Source organism: Pleurodeles waltl, chromosome 7, assembly GCF_031143425.1.
Source record: "Pleurodeles waltl isolate 20211129_DDA chromosome 7, aPleWal1.hap1.20221129, whole genome shotgun sequence".
In the NCBI taxonomy this organism is placed as follows: Eukaryota; Metazoa; Chordata; class Amphibia; order Caudata; family Salamandridae; genus Pleurodeles; species Pleurodeles waltl.
In genome coordinates, this window is record NC_090446.1 from 1,298,425,106 (window position 1) to 1,298,447,013 (window position 21,908).

Here is a 21,908-nt window from a genome sequence, read left to right on the forward strand (position 1 = left end):
CGGTTCTCCCGTTTGGTCTTACTTCAGCACCTCGAGTCTTCACGAAGGTGATGTCGGTGGTTGCGGCAGAGCTCAGACGGAAGGGGATAGCAGTATTTCCTTATCTAGACGACTGGTTGATCAAAGCCAGGTCTCCGGAGCTCGTGTTGCGTCACCTACAGTCCACAACCCAGTTGTTGTTCGACCTGGGCTTTTCGTTGAACGTGCCCAAATCTCACCTAGAGCCCTCTCAGCGCCTCCTGTTCATAGGGGCAGTACTGGATACAACATTGAATCGAGCCTTTCCTCCGCCTCAGCGGGTTCAGGACATTCAGGCGTTGGTTCCAATGTTTCAAAATGGAGCGGTCATTCCAGTCCTCAAGGTCCTACGTCTGCTCGGTCTGTTTGCTTCGTGCATACTGTTGGTCACGCATGCTCGCTGGCACATGAGGGCTCTTCAGTGGTGCCTCCGAAGGCAGCGGTCTCAACACAAAGGGGATCTCAAAGGCTCAGTGAGGATCTCCAGAGATGCTGCCATGGATTTGAAATGGTGGATTGCGGACGACAATCTTTCCCGAGGAAGGCCGTTCTCGCAAGTTCCGCCTGTGGCCACAGTAATAACGGATGCTTCCACTCTAGGGTGGAGAGCTCATCTGGGGGACCTGGAGATCAAGGGGTTTTGGTCTCCAGTGGAACAGATGTTTCATATAAATCTGTTGGAGTTGCGGGCTGTACGTCTGGCTCTCAAGGCCTTCCTCCCATCCCTTCGCGGTCAGTCGGTTCAGGTCCTGACGGCCAACACTACTGCGATGTGGTATATAAACAAGCAGGGAGGGGTAGGGTCGTACCTTCTCTGCAGAGAAGCTCTTCGGCTATGGTCTTCGGCAAAGGACCATCAGATTTGCTTGATAGCAAATCATCTGGCCGGAGTCTTGAACGTACGTGCGGACAGTCTCAGTCGCCATTTCTCGGCCGATCACGAGTGGCGTCTCCATCCAGATCAAGTCTGAATAATCTTCCAGATGTGGGGGTTTCCTCGGATAGATCTATTTGCCACCCGGGAGAACTCGCACTGCCCGTTATTCTGCAGCCTCCAGTATCCGGTGCAAGGAGCTTTGGGGGACGCGTTTCAGATGACCTGGTGCGACCAGCTGCTTTACGCGTTACCCCCCCCCCCATACCCTTGATTCCTCGGGTGTTGAGGAAAATTCGCCAAGACCGTGCCCAAGTCATCTTAATTGCTCCGGATTGGCCAAGGAGGGTGTGGTATTCTGACCTTTTCCAACTCTCACTGTGCCCTCCGCTCGTCTCCCTCTCAGGGCAGACCTCCTCTCGCAGTCGCAGGGGCAGGTTTTACACCCCAACCTCCAGAGCCTGCACCTTCATGCCTGGAGATTGAACGGGGCAACCTGAGTTCCTTTTCTCTCCCGCCTGAGGTAGTGGATGTTATCTTATCGGCCAGGTGACACTCCACTAAATCTATCTACGCTAATAGGTGGTCTAAATTTGTGGTTTGGTGTGGAGAGAGGAAGATTGATCCCTTACGTGCTCATTTGTCGGATGTTTTATCTTTTGCTTTGCCTTTAGCACATAGGGATTGTGCAGTGGCTATTGTTAAGGGTTACTTGTCTTCCTTGTCAGCCTTTATTTGTCTTCCAGACCAGCCTTCTTTATTTAAATCCCCAATAGTACTTAGATTCTTGAAGGGCCTTATGAATAAATTCCCTCCAACTCCTTTCGTTATGCCTCAATGGGACTTGACCTTGGTTCTAACTTTCCTTATGGGGTCCCCTTTTGAGCCTATGCATTCTTGCCCCATAAGATTATTAGTTCTTAAAACGGTTTTCCTGGTTGCTATTACCTCTGCAAGGAGAGTGAGTGAGTTGCAGGCTCTATCGGTAAAACCCCCTTATACATCTTTTTATGGGTATAAGGTGGTGTTGAGGACCAAGGCTGCTTTCCTTCCGAAGGTTGTTTCACCCTTTCATTTGGCCCAGACAATTACTCTATCCACGTTTTATCCTCCGCCTCATCCGTCAAAGGAAGAAGAGAGACTACACCACTTGGACCCAAAGAGGGCGTTATGTTTATATATAGACAGGACAAAGGATTTCAGGCTGGAGGATCAGCATTTCATCGGATACGTGGGAAAGAGGAGAGGAAAGGCAGTCCACAAGAGAACACTCTCCAGGTGGGTTGTTCTTTGCATTAAAATGTGTTACTCTTTAGCAAAGAAGGATCCCCCTGATGGTATAAGAGCTCATTCCATCAGAGCTAAGTCGGCCTCTTTGGCCTTGGCTAGGGGTGTTCCTGTGGTCGACATCTGCAAGGCCGCAACTTGGTCATCCCTTCATACTTTTGCGAAGCATTACTGCTTGGACTCTGAGGTCAGAAGGGATGGCCATTTTGCACAGTCAGTGCTGCAGGATTTCTTGGTTTGACCATTCAGGTACCCACCACCGAGTGCGGTACTGCTTTGGGACTCTATTCATTAGGTGAGGAATCCACAGGTAGTTGTATCCATCAGAAGAACGAGTTACTTACCTTCGGTAACGACTTTTCTGGTGGATACATTAGCTACCTGTGGATTCCTCACGGTCCCACCCACCTCCCCATTGCCTGTTTGGTCTAACCAAGTAATTCTTGAGTGTGCTCCTCTTGGTTTTGAGGATTGGTATATATTATGTATATATGTTTTTCTATGTATATATATAGTTCATATATTTAGTTACTTGTTTAAAAAAAAAAAAAATGGTAGGTTGAATTCTCAGTATGATGTGTTTGTTTGGAATATCATTAAATATTACTATTGTTCTTTCATCTCAATGGCCTATTATTCTCAGGCACGTAAAAAATGTTGGTACTGACGTCGGGACGTCGGCGAGGACCTCTTATTGCCTGTATGACATCAGACGGCGTCGCGTGGGCAACTGTGACGTGCTCGTCGACGTGCAGAAGCTAGAAAGAAGATTTCCGTCGAATGCTGGCGCAATGGGAGTATTCATTAGGTGAGGAATCCACAGGTAGCTAATGTATCCACTAGAAAAGTCGTTACCGAAGGTAAGTAACTCGTTCATTAGGACTTCTTACTGGAGATCCAGAAAACACAGTCGTCCAAAACGGTCATTCAGTCAGGACATTATATATGTAGTCACAAATGGCCAGAAGAACCCCCTCAAGCAATTGTTGCTCCCATATGCCATAAAAACGCTAACGGGTAATGTTGAAATCATTCACACTCTAAACAGACTTGGTCATGGGATTTCATACTCCCAACTGGAAGAAAATAACACCTCCTTGTGTCTGTAGAAACTTGCTGCTACATTAAATGAGCAAATTGTTCTTCCAGCGGACATTCAGCCTCATATCTTCACTAACTTAGCATGGGATAACATTGATAGGCTGGAAGAGACTTTCACTGGTAAGGCGACTGCTCATTGAGTCAACGATATAGCTGTGCAGCCCAAGTTGTTTGGACCACAACCTTTTAAATCTCCTCTCCCAAGCACTGAGAAACAAAAGCAAAGAATATTGAACATACCAAATACTGAAGACTTGTTCATGTATGTTTCTGGTGAATGAGTTGGGTCTCAGCCATTGATCACAAGTACCAAAGTCATGCCGGAATGTGTTGCCCAATTGAAGCTGGCACAAAATAAAAACATAATCTAGGTTTTTACAAAACAAAAAGCGAGCCTCACACTGATAATACCAAGTTGGATAGGATTGAACATCAGTACCAGAGACCTAGTTAGTGTATCACAGGATTCCATTCGCTACTTGCCCATCATTAATTCCCTGCAACTGAGTTGACAACTGTTTCTGATATTTTGAAACAGTCAGAGCTGATAAGGAAATCACTGCATTTGGCAAAAATTGTAGTGGTCATGGATCAAGCTTTCTACGCAAAAGCAACAGAGATTGTGTGGAAGAGTAAAGCAATGTACAACAGAATCAATCTACAAATAGGCTCCTTTCACACCATTTGCAATGTCATGTCCATTCTTGGAAAAAGCTTTCAAGATGCTGACCCCGGCAGCCTTTGCATTGAAGCAGACATGATGGCAGAAGGATCAATATTGTCAGTACTAGACTGTCGTATGTACAATCATGCAGTTCAAGTACACAAGTGTGTGTATGAAGCTATGTTGAGACTGGCTTTGTTGAAATGTATCCCCTGAGTGGAAAAGAATTACGAAGACAGCATTCAGGTAGTCTACTTCTTCATTGAGGATGTGAATGACTTTGCAAAAGACCTATGTCAACAGAGATTAGATGACCTCTTGCAGAATGCTACCTTTGCGGAAGCAAAACAGCTTTGGGATGTATTGCTGGAATATCTTCGTCATGACAATGGAGATCCCTCTGCATTTTGAATGTCGTATTTGGATATTGTTGAAAATGTCTTGCTGGCTCTGCTTTGTGCTGCTTGAGAATGAAATTGGCATTTACGTCTTACTGCCACACCCTCTGTGATCCCATGGTGTTTTGCGTATGATAGGATGAAATCTGCTAGTTATCTTCTTGCATACTATGCTGAAATGACATTACTTGCAGTGAAACATCCAGAGATGCACCACAACTTCATCAACGGATGCTTTTCAGTTCAACTGTTAATCTGTTTGGATGAATTCCGGTTGATCAAGCGATAGAGAAAATAGTCAACAAAGAAACGTAGACTCTGGGTGGTACAATAAGGTTCAGCCTCAAGGCGGGTGCTGTGAAAAGATTATATGACGGCTGAACACAGAGACACCTTTTTAGGTCAGATAAGAGAAATGGTTTGTAACAACAGATCAGATCCTAATCATGCAGACCTACATAAGTCACAAATTGAAAAAACAAAGATACTGTTACGCGAGCTGTTAGTCTGTTGCAAAGCTGGATAACCCCATTTGTTAGGCCACATGGTCTCATTAGTCTCTCCACAGCAAAAAATGCATCTCAAGACATAGTATCCAACATAATGAAGGCGCATGAAATAGGTGAACAGTGAAACAGTGAAAATTATGCAAATAATCTATATCAACATATGAGGAATACAATGAAGTGTTGTTATTATTTTAAAGACTATACTGTTATTATTACAATAAATAATCATAATTATTTTAAAATTTTGCTAATCTGGTAGAATTAGATTTATTTTCCAAACATTATTATGAATTTGTATTGTATTTATCAAAATATGAAAACCATTATTTTTTTCGGCTATGGTTGCCAGTCCAGTAATATTAGACAAAAGGCAAAGAGTGATGACTTTCTGTCTCATATTTTCCGTCTCTAGGCATCCATACCTTGCAAAAGAATTATGTTAGAACCCATCCCCGAGTGGCATCAGTGGCCTAAATTTGGGGTCCTGGCTTATGGACTATACTACCTAATTCCCTAAAAGTACGGCTGTTTACGTCTGATCCTAGACCTCAGGGTTTTGATTTAATTCCTCAAGCAGGAAAAGTTCCAAATACTGACCCTAGCACAGATGCTTCTTGCACTGAACAAGGAAGACTGGATGGGTGCAATCGATTTGCAGGATGCCTATTTTCACATTCCCATTCTGTCGCACAGGAAGTATCTCCGCTTCACAGTGGGTCCCAACATTATCAGTTGGCGGTCCCTCCATTTGGGCTTACTTCCGCAGCTTGAATCGTCACAAAGGTGAAGGCAGTAGTCGCACCACATCTCGGAAGGTGGGGAATACTGGTGTTCCCTTTCCTGGACAATTGGCTGCTGAAAGCCAAGTCTCCAGAAATGATGTTCCGTCACTTGCAGTTGACAACTCGGTTGTTGTACAACCTGGGCTTTATCATCAACGTGCCCATATCTCACCTAGAACCCTCTCAGCGCACCCTGTTCATAGAGGCAGTACTGGACACTAGAATGAATTGTGCTTACCCTCCTCAGAGGATTCTGGACATTCAGGCTATGATTCCGATGTTTCAGAGTGAAATAATGGTTCCAGTCCTGAAGGTCTTGCACCTGCTCAGTCTGATAGCCTCCTGCATTCTTTTGGTCACCCATGCACGCTGGGACATGAGAGCCCGCCAATGTGCCTCCGCAGGCAATGCTTTCAGCACAATGGAGGTCTCAGAGAGTTGTTCAAAATCTCCATAGACACTGCAGTGGATCTTCAATGGTGGAGTATGGAAGGCAGTCTGTCTCAAGGGAAGCCATTTTGTCCTACCGCCTTCAGTGGCCACAGTGATCATGGAAGCTTCTACTCTAGGGTGGGGAGCACATCTGAGCGATCTGGAGAACACTTGTTTCACATCAACCTGTTGCAATTGCAGGCAATACATCTGGCTCGCAAGGCCTACCTCTCTTCCATTTGTGGTCAGTCAGTGCAGGTCTTGACAGACATTACTGTCACAGTGTGGTACATCTACAAACAGGGTTTAGGGTTGTATCTTGTGTGCAGAAAGTCTGTACAACTCTGGTCTTAGGCTCAGGACCATTGGATTTGCATAGTGGCAAATCACTTGGCTGGTGTTCTGAATGTACATGCAGATAGTCTCAGTCGGCATTTTTTCAGCCGATTACAAGCGTCATTTCCATCAGGAGTTGGGGCTACACATCTCCTGGCTATGGGGGACTCCTCAGATAGACCTGTTTGCCACTCACTAGAACACAAACTGTCCGTCATTATGCAGCCTACATCTGTTGCATGGGGGGTTGGGCGGTGTGTTTAGATTGAACTGGGATTCTTAGCTGCTTTGAGTTTCCTCCCATACCCTTGATTCCTTGAGTTCTGAGGAAGATTCACGAAGATTGGGCCCAAGTCATATTAATAGCCCCAGATTGGCCACAAAGGGTGTGGTACACATGCCTTCTTCACCTCTGACTGTGCCCTCCACTCCGTCTCGCTCACAGGGAAAACCTCCTCCCACCGTTGCAGGGACAGATTCTACACCCCCACCTCCAGAGCCTGCATCTACATTCCTGGAGATTGAACGCGGAAGCCCGAGTTCTTTCTCTCTTCCCCTGACGTGGTGAATGTTATTTTTTTGGCCTGGTGACACTCCAACAGGTCATTTTACACTGGCAGGTGGGCTAAGTTTGTAAAGTGGTGTGGAGAACATTTGGGTGAGCCTCTAAAAGACCAAATGTCTGATATTAAGGTTTTGTCCTTTCCTTAGTACAACAAGGTTGTGCAGTTGCAATAGTTAAGGGATATTTGTCTGGCCTTTTGGTATTCCTTAGTTTACCAGACCAACCTTCCCTGTTTAAATCTCCTATAATGCTAAGGCTTATTAAGGGACTTACTAATAAGTATCCTCCTACTCCATTTGTCATGCCTCACTGGGACCTTAATTTGGCACTGACTTATCTTATGGTTACGCTGTTTGAACCCTCAATATAGTTGTCCTGTAAGACTACGTACTTTCAAAAATGTTTTTCTAGTTGCCATAATATTGGCTAGACGTGTTAGTGAATTGCAGTATATTTAAGTGCGAAATCCCCCTTCACAAACTTCTATGCAGATAAGTTGGTATTAAGAACCAGGTATGCTTTCCTGCCAAAAGTGGTTACTCCTTTCCACTTGGGCCAGTCTATCACCCTTCCTACTTTCTATTGCCTTCAACATCCATCTAAGGAGAAGGAAAGACTTCATCACTTGGACCCTAAAAGGGCTGTGAGCTTTTATATAGACAGGACTTGTGCTCTCCGGCTGTTTGTTGGCTACGTGGGCAAGGTGAAAGGAAAGGCTGTGCATAAGAGAACATTGTCCAGATTCATCATTCTGTGCGTAAAGATCTGCTACGCCATGGCAAACACAGAGCCTCCTGAAGTTATTAGACCTCATTCCACTAGAGCTAGGTTTTTTACTTCTGCTCTAGGTATAAGCGTGCCTGTAGTTGACATTTGGAAAGCAGCAACTTGAGCCTCCATCCACACTTTTGCAAAGCACTATTGCTTAGACTCCGAGGTGAGGAGGGATGGTCACTTTGCCCGTTCTGTCTTGCAAGATTTTTTGATGTAGGCAGACAGGCACCCACCCCTGATTGCAGGACTGCTTGGGAATTCTATTCAAAAGGTGAGGAATTCAGACAGATGTATCCATCAGAAGAATAAGATACGTAGCTTTGGTAATGCTTTTTCTGGTGGATACTGTATTGACCTGTGGATTACTCACTGACTTACCAGTTTCCTTGTTGCTTGTCTGTATATTCCAAAAATAAATCTGTTTGTATATTATTTATATATTTTGTATCTCATTTAAATATTTGTATATATGAATCTGGATTGTGACATGTTGTTGCATTTGAGATGTTGGTTTCACCCGTTCGTCTTAAAGGCACGAAAAAGGGGAAAATTATGTCAGCATGTCAACAGGGGCTTCTTATGGTTGTTATGCCGTTACAAGGAGTTGCATGTAGAGCTGTGGCATTATGACGTCCTCGTCGACGTGGAGAGTTATGAAGAAAGGTTTCTGTGGAATGCTGGCGCATTGGGGATTTTCAAAAGGTTAGAAATCCACAGGTAGATACTGTATCCACCAGCAAAAAGTATTACCAAAGGTAAGTAACTTGTCCATTTAGAATAGACTAGTTTGTTAATAGATACTCCTAGATAGGTTTACAAATGTGATAGGATTTGTTTCGCTTCCCTAATAAATTTCTTTAAACATTACTTAATACATTTAAATGATAGTTCAGTTGTCCAAAAAGGTATTTTTTTCAGATCCTTAGGAGAATTGTTTTATTTAAGCTAAGCCATTATCCATTTATTACGTTTACAAAAGCTCCAATACTTAAAGAATGTTTTAGTGCAAAGCCATTTTATCTTCAAAAAACATTGAGAACACTGATTAACTAATGTAACCTTAGGCTTTAGAAAGATGTGGAAAATGTAAAGCCTGCAGCATTGCTCACAACACGAAGAAATACCAGATACCAGAGGGTGTACATTCAAATCGGATAGCACATCACTTGTACTTCAAATTTGTTATCTACATTCAGGAATGCATATGTGGATTAAAATATATTGACCCACGAGGTTGTGAATCACTACTGTTGGGGTATGAAGAGAAACTAAGAAGAGGCTGATCAAGACCAGGGTCGGTCGAAACAAGTTGGTGTTTCCTTATTTTTTTTTATTATTTTTTTCCAAATACATGGCTGAGAAAGAACGCACCCGGGGTACTGCTCATTCTTCTTGGCTTGGGTAATAGATAGTCTTTCCACTCATGAATTTACATAATAGGTTAGACACAACATACTATGAAGCCAGCAGAAAGCTATGTTGCATCATATAAGTTGTAGCTCCCAAACATTACATGGTTGGAAACTAAAGTGTAGCCTACCCCATACCTGCCTGATTTTTCCTCAAAATATACTAGGCCTTTTAGCCAGTATTCCATTTTGGGGGCCTTTCAAGCCATTGACACCCACCTTTTGCCTAGAATCAATGCCATCGACTCAAAGCATCATGTTGCCTTGGGTAAGTCGTCAGTAGCGCCCAGCATTGCCGATAATTGTGATTGGGACATAGGAGTATCTGCCATACCACTTAAAGTCGTAGGTATTTCAGTCCAATATTCTGCTACCTTGGTGCAGGTCTGTGCCATGTTGAGGAAGACCATGCTCGTCATTCCACACTCCTTTTATGCGCTTTGGCCATTCTTGGAGAATTTGGCTATGTGTTCAGGGGTATAGTAAAATCACTGAAAGTATTTAAACTGTCATTTCATGTCAAAAATTAAGTGGGGCTTTCTTACCGTGTTCCTCAGTATGTGTTGTCTTAGATTTCTTTCCCACTCATGTTTGACTTTGAGTGGGAAATGTGGTGTGCCCATCATAGCCTCTTTGTGTAGAAAGGTGATTGATTTCCCTTTGTCATTCCTCTGAAGGCTTTTTGTAAGCAGAGTAAATTCGGCTGGGGATGCAGAAAAGCTACCAAATGCTTCGTCTGTAGTGGATTCCAATCTATGATAAAACTGTATAGCTAGTGCTGTATTCCCTCCCCTGCCTTTGTAATCATGCAGTCTTATGAATGGCTCGCCCAGTAATAGGTCTCCTAACAATTTTATCCCACTGTCCAGAAAATCCCAAATGCAGTTTTGTCTGTAGTAAGTGAAAGATTGTGGTCCTAGATTACTGGAAGCAGCAGAGAATATAGCATCTCAAGTTCCAGATAGCGAGTCAGTTCCCAGCATGCCCTTCACGTGAGCCCAACTACATTCACATCGTCTGGGGTGACTGCAGGCCACATATCTCAGATAGTGGTGTAAAGGGGCTCACCAGTGTATGCTCAGTGGTTGATCAGTAGCTCAATACTTAGCATAGTGTGCAGGTGCAACTAAATGATATAAATGGAAATCTAGTATCCTAGGCCCCCTTCTTACATTGGTCTCATGAGGGTTGCCCTCCATCCCACCCCAGTTTAATTGGGAGTTGTCGGAAGAATTATAAAAGCAGCCTTACAGGGCGATTGATAAAGAGGTAAAGAAAGCATGGTAATAAATTAATTTGAATTAGTGACATCTCACTCATTATTGGAAGTGGGAGATGTATTCATCAATCAATGCGCCCTTTGAGAGTCTCTACCGCCACCTTTTACATTTTAGTGTCATCCATCAGAGCGAACATCTTTAATTTGCCCCAGTTAATATGGAGCCTGTAGTTTCCCCTTAACCTGACAGTTTCTCTCAGAACAGGAACTAGATTAGTTTCAGGAATGTGCACTAAACACCACGTTGTTGGCACACAAGGATATTATTAGATGTTCCCCACCTATGTAAATCCCTCATTGTGCAAGTAAGTTGCAGATGAAGCATGCTAACTTTAGAGGTGACAGCCGGCGGTCTTGCTAATTGGTACCAGTTCCAAATAAAGCCTGTTAACTCTCACAATGGCACTTGCTTTAGTGCACAATAAAGCGATCATTTGTAATAAAAAATTTAAAAAAATAAGCAGCCAGTCTCATACGTCTGGGAACCTCTGGCATAAAAGGGCCATTTAGAGCATCAGCAATGATGAAGCATGCCACTAGGGAAACCACAATGAGTGATAGTCCTTATACAAGATCATAGGACTGTCTAGAAAAGTACATGGTAATGATTCTCATTAAATTTCCTGAACTTCTCTACAATTTCCGCTGGTCACTTGTGAAAGTTTTATTATCCGTTACTGTGCTTGCCTCTTAAAGGCATCTGTGTTTTTTAGTATCGAAGTTACCATTTTACTGGGCCTTTCTCTCTCCCCGATTGTCTCGTTCGTGTATATTTCCCGATCTAGAGCACCTTGTGCTCTACGACCTCCTGAATCTCCCTCCGTGTTTCTTGAAATTACAATAATGTATTAATGTAGTTCTGTTTTTGCTAATTACCTATTTGTGCTCTAGCACTTTGAGTTCTTTCTCTGTTCTATCTAGATGGGTGGGATAGATGGGACTTAAATGACTGACTCTTTTCCGAAGCACATGCCCCTAATGTAAGCTTTAAATGCATTCCATAAATTCTCCACCTTGGACATTGTATTTTTGTTTACTGCAAAATAGTCCACAATAGTAACTTTATTTCGGCGCTAAAAACCAAATCTTAGAGTGTCAAACTTTTAAATCAACAACTCATAAAGTGGAAGAGTGGAGCATGGGTTGTCTACGTGCAAAACTATTAGAGGGTGATGTGAAAGTATCCTAGGCAGGATGGAGGTCTCTGTAACTTTTGCAAACACCAGCCATCTATCGATGCAGGAGCTCATGTCATAGAGAGTGGAATAGTATGTAAACTCAGTACTCTTCGTATGTTAAATTCTACATGTATCTACAGACCCATAAAAATGCGTAATTTGTGTTAGTGTTGTGCTGGCTTTAGAGGGTTGTTTCTGAATTGTGCAAAGTCTGTCTAGATGAGAGGATGTCATCTGATTAAAGTCACTGCCCCATATCACAGGCATGTCACGGTATGGGTGAAATTTAGGCATCACCTCATCAGAAAATTCTGGGGAGTCCAGGTTGAGTACCACATATATTTACCAATACCATTGGCTACATAGCGGGATGGCTCGCCACCACCATCCTACATTGTGTATCATATATGCACGCTCTCAATGTAAAGTTAACTATTTTCTGAATAAGTCTCCACCACCCCACCACATAGCCAACTGTAACCGAACACCAACCACGCAGCCAGAAAAATAAGTAATGGGGTCATCCCCAGTGTGGTTCATGGGGAGGGAGCCCAGGAAGCTCGTCTTCAGCCTCTGGTCTCCCAGTCATGCCTCGTGCATGTATATGCATAGTTTCCTTGCCATCCACCAGCTCGCTCGTGCCCAGCCCTCAGATCTACAGTGGACTCCAAATTCAATCAACCTAGACATGTTTGTAATTGTGCAGTAGAACAATACATATATAATTGAGTAATCATGCCTTTGAAAGAGACCGAGAGTTCTCAAGGTCAAATTATTCAGTCACTCAGTAGGACCATAGAAGCACACGTAAAATTCATTCCAGGTCGTCATACGAATCAGATAAAAGTAACACTAAAATTCATACAAAATCAGTAGAACAGTGAAAGTACATCAAATCTTCTCAATGTAATAGCTGCAATTATGAAGCTAAGGGCAGCAGTGCGAGTCTCCACAAAAGATAGACTCTGCAGCTGTATCAAGCGCTCTTTGTGGGATGTAAAATGTTTGTTTAAAAGAACGGGGTGCAAGAATCGCAGTCTAGGGGAGTCATACAGTGTGTTAAAGAGCATAAAGTGTGGGGTTGATTGAGCAGAAGCAGCATCGGAAGGACAGCCTGGAAGAAATGCATGCCTCATGCCTCCAATGGGAAATGCCACAGGAAGTGAACAGTATTTAATCTCAAACTAGGGAGGTAAAATCTGCTCTGGGTTGGTTATCCGGGTTACATATGACTCCATGCCACTACTTGTATGCATTTGCATATACGTAGTGACTTCTGGCATATCTAAGGCTGTCTCAATTCTGGTTCCCTCTCTAAATACCTCATAAGCCTTTTTAAAGATGGTTTTCGATTTGGAGGTGATGCTTTCAGGTCTATCAAAAGGCGGCCATGGCCCAAATTATAAAAAGTGTTTTTAATATAGGCCAGCCATGGTCTAGCGGTCATCTCTAATACAATCCGCTAACACCTGTCTTTAGAATTGCGCCTTAGTGGAGCTCCATATTTGTAACCATAGTAAAAGAAGTGTTAAACTGATTTGATCCTATATACCCCCTACTTCCAGTTCCATGCGAACAATGAAACTCGCAGTGGTTTTGGGTATGGCTGAGAGTCTACACAGGAAGATGTTTTCCACTGCCTGAAGTTTGTCTGAGGCACCACAGGCCTACACACCAGTTCCAAAAAAGGCCCAATGGTACACATTTACTTTTTATAAAGCTGGGCCGTCTCCCACACTGGTTTTGACCCAACCTTACTGCAAATCTAAATAAATAAAGCATCACCAATTGCTGCCATGTTATGCCTTCTTTGGATCATTAGCCTGTTCCATCCTCCATTTACATCCAGTAAAATAGCTAAATAATTAAAACTAGATACTTCATCAATTATTTTCCCCCTTAAACAAAACAATCTTGACTTATAATATTTTTGGGGCCAAATGACATTATAACATTTTTTTGGTAATTCACCTTGAGGTTCAGTCTAGACATAAAATCACTAAAACCATTTAAAAGGTTTTGGAGGCCATTAGCTGTATGAGCTGAGAGAACAGCATTGTCTTCGTACAGCAGAACTGGGGCGGCCCGAGTGCCAATTTTAGGAACATCTTTGCTACAAGCACGTAACACTGTGTCTAGACCCTCAGGCCACCTTTATTGCATCTGTGCAGTCCCCACTGCATGAATAGTGTACTCTTGTTATGGAGTCCCTGTGGAAGCGCCTTATATGATCTAATAAGCTTGTTCCATCAGTTCCCACAAACAATTCCCTGTAAACAAAATCAAAGGCACATGAGGCGTTCCATGAAGGCCATAACACAGGACCCCTCTCCTGGCCTTGGCATACTTTCCCAGTAGAAGAGTAAGATTAAGGGCCTGTTCTGTCATGTCTAAACCTGGGAAAAAAACGTATTGGACTGGGGAGAAAAAGGAGTTAGCCTCTGCACAGGTTTCTAGTTTACCCAAGATGACCCACCTTAAGATCTTCATTGTTGAGTCTAACAGGAAAATTGGACAATAGAAAGCCGGTGAATTCCGATCATCTCTTTTATATATAGATACTATTATGGATACTCTCCATGAGGGAATCGGATCGACTTTCACTGCAGCCCTTTTCATCCTTGGCGTGGTCTCCCTTAACTTTTTGCCTCTGTTTCCCAGGTTGTTGATGTGTGCTGGACTCTGTTTTTGCTGTTTTTGTTACTCTGGGTACTCTACCACTGCTAAGCAGTGCTAAAGTGCAAGGGCTTCTATACAAAATATATATGTAATTGGTTCATCCATGATTGGCATATTTGATGTACTAGAAAGTCCCTAGTACAGTGCACTAGAGGTGCCAAGGGCCTGTAAAGCAAATGCTACTAATGAGCCTGCAACACTGGCTGTGCCACCCACATTAGTAACTCTATAAACATGACTCAGACCTGCCACTGCAGTGTCTGTGTGTGCAGTGTTAAACTGTAAATTCGACTTGGCAAGTGTACCCACTTGCCAGGCCTATACCTTCCCTTTTCATACATGTAAGGCACCCCTGAGGTAGGCCCTAGATAGCTCCAAGGGCAGGGTGCAGTGTATGGTTAAGGTAGGACATATACTAATGTGTTCTGTATGTTAGTACATATACTAAAGTGTTCTATATGTCCTGCCAGTGAAATACTGCTAAATTCGTTTTTCACTTTTGCAAGGCCTGTACCTCTCATAGGTTAACATGGGGGCTACCTTTAAATATGATTAAAGTGTAGATTCCCTTTGGGAGCGGATAGACATGTGGCTTTTGGGGTCTCTGAGTTCACAATTTAAAAATACATCTTTTAGTAAAGTTGATTTTAAGATTGTGTGTTTGAAAATGCCACTTTTAGAATGTGAGCATTTTCTTGCTTACAGCATTTCTGTGACTCTGCCTGTTTGTGGATTCCCTGTCTGGGTCAGTTTGACAGTTGGGCTTGGTTGCACCTCTCACTGGACAGTGCCACAAAGGCAGCTGGGGTGTAGTCTGCATTTCCTGATGAACCATCGGTGTTAGGAGGGGGGAATGAGGGGTCACTCACATCTGAAATGGATTTGCCTGCCCTCCAACCTCCTGGTGTGTGTCCGCGGCATTACCTGGGCAAGGCAGGATTTCACAAACAAAAAAGACTTTTCTTTAAAGTAAGCCTACTTCAAAGGACAATATGGGTATAAGAAGGGCACCCAAAACCACAGACTTTAGAAACACTTCTGGAAACCAAGAGGAACCTCTGCCTGGAGAAGAGAGGAGGAAGAAGAGCTGCCCTGCCTGTGCTTTGTGGAGCTATCCTGCAGTTGCTGCTTCTGCCTGTGTAAGAGGACAAAGACTGGACTTTGTGTTGCCTTGTAAAGAACTCTCCAAGGACTTGATTCAGAGCTTGCCTCCTGTTGTTTGAAGTCTCAGGGACAGCAAAGACCTCTCTGCCAGCACCTGGAGCCTCTGCTGAGACTCCTACCCTGCCAAGTGGTGCCCATCCAGTTCCTGGGACCCTGAAAGGAGAAGCTGGCAGGCCACGAGTGTGGAATCCACACACCGACTGCTGTGCGGGGAAAAGATCGATGCAACTCCGATCCGCGGCTCACAAATCGACGTGCGCCGGCTTTGCGGCTGAAAATCGACACTCGCCTGCAGCGCGGCTGGGCGATCGATGCACGCAGCCGGAGAAACGACTCGCAGCATCGCTGACGGAGGCTGGTGAGATTGCAACCCGCGCTGCGTGCGGCAGGATTTCCGACGCAAACATCGCTGGGCGTGTAAAAACAATGCAAGGCCTGCCCGGACCCGAGAGTGTGGTTTGAATCGACGCATTGCTGTCCTGCGGAGAGAAGAAATTACGCACGACGACTCGACTGAGGGAGAAACGGCGCACAGTCCCACTCGTGAGTTATATTGCCGCATCGCAAGCTCTTTTTGACACACACTCGCCCGTGTGGGGTTATTTTTGATGCACCCAGGTACATTTCCACGCTAACGGCGTTAGCATTTTGTTTAAAATTACATGAAGACTGTGTTTGGTTTTTAATTGATATCTTGACTTGTGTATTGTGGATTTTTGTCGTTTTGGTCTTGTTTTGTTTAGATAAATATTTTCTGTTTTTCTAAACCTGTGTTGTGTCATTTCTTAGTGTTTTCATTAAGTTACTTTGTGTGTTGGTACAAATACTTTACACATAGCACTCTGAAGTTAAGCCTGCCTGCTCGTGCCAAGCTACCAAGGTGGTGACCAGGGGTTAACTGAGGGTGATTCTCTTTTTCCCTAGCTAGAGTGAGGGTCCTTGCTTGGACGGGGAACCTGACTGCCAACCAAAGACCCAATTTCTAACAGTGACCAATGCTTAAATAGATCAGTTGTCACTCTGTCGGGACCAGGATCCTTCCCATTCAACTGTCCATAATGGCTTCACTTACAGGGGCTACAAGGTCAGCTATCCAACTGTCATCTACAGGATGGGGAGGCCAACCCATGTTCCTATACGTCCACCCTTTTATCTGGATCAAAGACAAAGGAAAAGTGATCCACCTAATCTTGTTCACGGATATGACATCTCTACAGACTGGCTGTTGCAAAAAAAAAAAAGGGGGATTGACTACCTCCCAAAAAAGTCTGATATTTTGTAGCTGTGCCACTTTATTTAGATCTTCTCATGCTTTTGCCCTACTGTATTGTTTACTACAATTAAGTGTTTGCTTGTATTTAGACCTTGCTTCTCTGATTGCCCTAATGTTATGTGGTGTAATGTTACTAACTGCTTAAATGGTTTTTCGAGCTGCAGTGCACTCGGGGGTAAATCATGCGTCGCCTACTTGCTTTTTATGAGGTTTTTATAGGAGAGTCCACTGGATATAGCTCTACAAACTCCTGTAAAGCTATCTAAACAATTTTGAGGGCCATCCACCATAGAAAGGCAACCTAAGATCTCATTAGGGTTTGCAACAACCAGATCATTAAAAACATTTTTTGGGTCAAAAGAGCCCAATTTAGACAAACCCCCTTGTTTACTCATTAGCCGACAGAAGGTGTTATCTTACCCTGCTTACTATGCTGGGGAAATTATTGAAATTTTAAAATGAGTGGGTTATGGTGACTGTATAGGAGTAAACTAACCTCGTAGCCCTCACAATACTGAATCAAGTCCCTTGATAACAAAACAAAGTCTGTTGTGCTACCCCCTACCCTTTTCTGTGAATGGGGGTGGGTATACTTTACCTTTTCCTTGGACATCAGATGAAAAGAGTAAATTATACAATAAGATCAATTGATGTAAGGATCCCACATAATTTGAGTGTATGAAATGGCCAATATCATCTCCTTGGAAATTTGAGTCCCCCTAATACAAGCATTTGTAGATGTTAAAATCACCTGCCCATATAATTGAGGTGTGTCATCCCACTTTCCTGAAGTATTCTGGGACTAACTTCACTAGCTCATCAATGATATCTATGGGTATGCCACAAAGAAATTAAAACAAAAATGAATTAAAAGGATGTTAAACCGGTTCAACAGATTCAAATTTAAAATTTGAAAGCATGGCCTTGATGCTAATAGTTTGGCTTCCACTTTCCTAGAGGTGCATGCTACAAAGGTCGCTAAATCACATTTCTCTCTGCCCGTGGTAGATGGGATTTTATTAGTGCAAAAGGATTTATATCCATTAATGGCTATTGTATCACAGGCCCAAGTCTCAAGGCAACATATTAAATCAAATTTCCCTGCAAAGGACAACCAGTCCTCATTTTGTAATTTGTTGGCGATCCCGCAATATTCCATGATAAGTACTGCAGGGTCTGACCACCCTTTTGTAATACTTGGCAACTGAGTATTCGATTCATGCTGGTTTAATAGAGGGGTTGTCTATATTTTGGACATTTACCTCATGGTCCGGTAAGGCTGGTGCTATGTTATTCTCCCTTAAATACAGTCAGTCATTGGCTTTCATATCAGACAAGACCATATATCTATTTATAAGTGGTATATAAAGGTTTTGTCTGCTTCCGGTACAGGAATGGTTTGGGACCATGACCCAACGACTCCCCTAAACCCCACCCCCCAGGGTGGCTACTTCTAAATGACCAAAGTAGTAATATCTTCACAAGACTGGGTCTTATTATACCATCTCTTAATTGGGCCAGGATATCACCCACAATCTTGGGCTTATGAAAATTTACAAGTCACGTGAATATTCCCTTCCTAAGGGGCCAATTCCCATCACTCACCGTATAAAAATAATTTCATTACTCAGGTCCCAATAGCAATTAACATTCTGATGTAACCAAAATAAAACCTTGGGACCATGACGATACTGTAGAGCTGGCTGGTAACCGGGGAACATTTGGCAAGATGATTACATAAGGGATTGGAGCAGGGGGGAGGTCAGTCCTCACTGGGGTAGCCAATTTGGTGACTTTGTTATCACCCTGACTTCCGGAAAGCGGTACAGAAGCTCCAGGCCGGTTGTCTTGGGGTGGAGGTTGCCCACCGTAGTTACTTGCTTCCGTAGTGCCAGTGGGAGCCTGCGTATGTGTTTGTGGGGATTGTGAGGCTGAGGTTTCAGAGATTACAGAGGTAAGTAAGGAAGACAGCCCAGAACAATTATGCGATTGGGTCTTTTCTGTATATCTGCGGGGCCCTTCCTCGGATTTGACTTGTTGGCTTAGATTGGCCTCAGTAGTGGCGATTCGATCCTATACAGGTCTCGGTTTAATATCCAAAAGGTCACTAAGATGGGTCCTTAAAGACATTCTAAGATCAGTATTTGAAGATAAGGCAAAGGCTCTGTCAGGAGCCCCTTACATTCTCGACACCTGTTTACATTTGCTTGTTTTTTTTTTTGGATTCCTTCTTCATTCGCTTAGGAAGTGCACCCCTATTTGATGGATATAAACTGAATCAGCTGATAAATCATGTCTCCTTGACAAGTCTAAAACAGATGTGCCCATTTCCTCAAGCCCAGCACCCATAGCTTCATTTGATGGATTAATGATGTGGGATGCAGCGATAATGGTGTCAGCACTCAGTGTTACATCAGCTACTGGTTACTTGTTAAAGATGGTTGGGATACTAAGAGTTTGTCTCCTATCATTGAATGGCAATGCTCAGAATCTTTTTTTCCTTCATTCGTCACCAAGTCCACAGACCCTCACCAAAAAGTTGTCAGTAGTAGTACATTAATTTTTTAACTGTGTAGCAATAGTACTCGCCATATTTGCTTCTCTTTTCCCCATTTCGTCAGAAATATGCAGAAGAAAATAAATAATATTGAAGAAGGTTTCCACTCACTAATATCCTTTAGCGGCTAACCAGAAGACCATAAACAAATGATACAAGGAGAAAAAAAGAGAAGAAAGATGCCACGGCTATGAGGGTGAGCCCGGCTCAGCCTCTGGGAAGCTATGACTGGCTAAGGCGGGCCCGTCTTTGCGTGGTCTTTGTCTGGGCGCATCCCACGCACATCCCACACTGTGGGGAAGCGGCCACATTTTTCAAGCGTGTCGTGGATGGCCCGTCCTCAAATGTTAGACTGGGGGATGAAGTCCCACCCCAGTCCAATGAGGCCAAACAGAGTCTTGCTGCTAGTGTCAGTTTCACTGCATCCTGTGCTGCGCGGAAGCGGTTGTACTTTTCAAGCGCGTAATGGAAGGCCCGTCCTCAAAGTATGGAAGACTAAGGATGAAGTCCCCCCCGCCCCCCCATCCCCCATCCATCCAATGACGCCAACCAATGTCTCGCTGCCAGTGTCTGTTTCACTGCATCTCACACTGCAGGAAAGCAGCTGTGCCTTTCAAGCTCACGTGGAAGGCCCGCCCTCAAAGAAGGGAAAGCTGGGGGATGAAGTCCCACCCCAGTCGAATTAGCCAAAATAGTCTCGCTGCCAGTGTCCGTTTCACTGCATTCCTTGCTGTGGGGAAGCAGCCACGCTTTTCAAGCTTGTCGTGGAAGGCCCGCCCTCAAAGAATGGAAGATTGGGGGATGAAGTCCCACGCCAGTCCAGTGAGGCCAAACAGAGTCTGACTGCTGGTGTCAGTTTCACTGCATTGACAGAGTTCTCCTCTATATAAACAATACAGTTAACCATTAAGGAATTTGGCAAAGTCTGTCAATCATTGTAACAATGTAGAAGCATTTCACTCTTGCCTTCTGCCGACGGGAAAGAAGTTACAAGCAGTAAATCTGGAATCGCGCCTACATTTCAGATACAGATGAATCCTTGTGCAGTGCCTGGATGGTTCAAAAAGTGGGTTTTCTTAAGTTACACTGAAAATTTCAACGAACAACAATGATTATTTGACCACTTTGGCTCATGGTGCTTTCTTCACCATAACCACCAGGCTGTAGTCAGGAAAAAATGCAACTGCATATTGTATGTCTGTTGTGATTGCGCCTCGCCTTACAATTGGGTGTGGATTCTGACTCAGCTGATGCTTAGGGGCCAGAAATGGACAAGCCTTTTCAAAAATGAATCCTGAGGTGAATGGTTCATGGCCAAATAGAAACACCAGCGGATTCTTGACAAATGCTTCCATGTTTGTAATATTGAGTCCGTTACTTCCATGAAATGAATGTTGTTGTGGCGTGATCGCATTTCTAGGTCTTTACATATGTCAGGACCAGAGGCGAGGATTATGCTCAACTTTCTTCCTTCATTCTATCTCCAGCAGACTTCAACATGTAAATCAAAGCTACCTTTCACAGCAACCCATGGGAAAGGAACTGCAAAAAGATTTATCCAATCAGCAGTCCCCTGGAGCATTATAACAAGCCTCTCCATCTGTCACTTCTTTTTTCTTTCCTGCTCCAGCAGCCAGATAAGTGTTTTTTCTCTGTTTCTCACTGTTGCTGTGTTTTATTGTTTATTTTCGTGCTGTGCTATACACATATATTTGGCTTGCTGCTGCTGGGATGCATATCAGCGCTCCTATCACGGCAGGCTTTAATGTCTGTATACCGAGGACCGCACAAGTGCAGTGAGTGATTTAGCCCACTAGAGGGCGCACTTGCGGGTAGGACGAACTAACTGCCTCTTGCTGCTCTGCAGGTGACGTGTGTATTCTTTGCATTCCTGACTAGCACCATCATCGCCCCAGAGCCAGTGTCTCAGATCTTTTCTTCCCGGGACGCCTGGAAGCCAGTACGCTCTTCGGGGTCAATGTGTACTGCCTAATTAAACAAGCAGCATGATGCCCCTGAGGTGAAAGGGTCTGTACCTGGTGCCTCTAAACATTTCAATGGACCCATCACAGTCCAGGGGCCCCATTGCTGCTTGTGCCTTGACTTCCTCCCGCCCTTCCAAGCGCAAAGCAGATTTAGGTATGAATATGAGCGTTTTCGAAGAAGGCTTTCTTGTCCAGACCTGGGGCATGGAGAAAGACTGACCCAGGAGTGCTTATGGACCCCACGCCAGATGACCTGACTTCCCCTATGCTTTCAGTTGGTGATGATTCCCAAGGGGCCCCGCCAGGCCGTTGTGCCTACCCCCTGAACCTACAGCTACTCCATCACACAATGGCCCTCAGGCTCCGACATCAGTGGAGTGGGCCCACAACCAAAGTGGTTAAATACATGGTGGAGTGCATCCACAAACCCCTTGAAAAAGAGGCGAGTGCCTGCCTTCAGGCTGAGTACCAGCGTCCCTCACTGGCGGTCAAAGTGGCTCTTACGCCTGACATTGATCTGCATTTGGTCACCTTTTTAGCTAACTACATAAGGGACTCCAAGAAGGGTGTAGATCTGTCCTGGGGGTCCTGCCAGTACAAACTCCTAGGTGTCCTAAGGCCCCTCACTAAACTCATTGACTTGA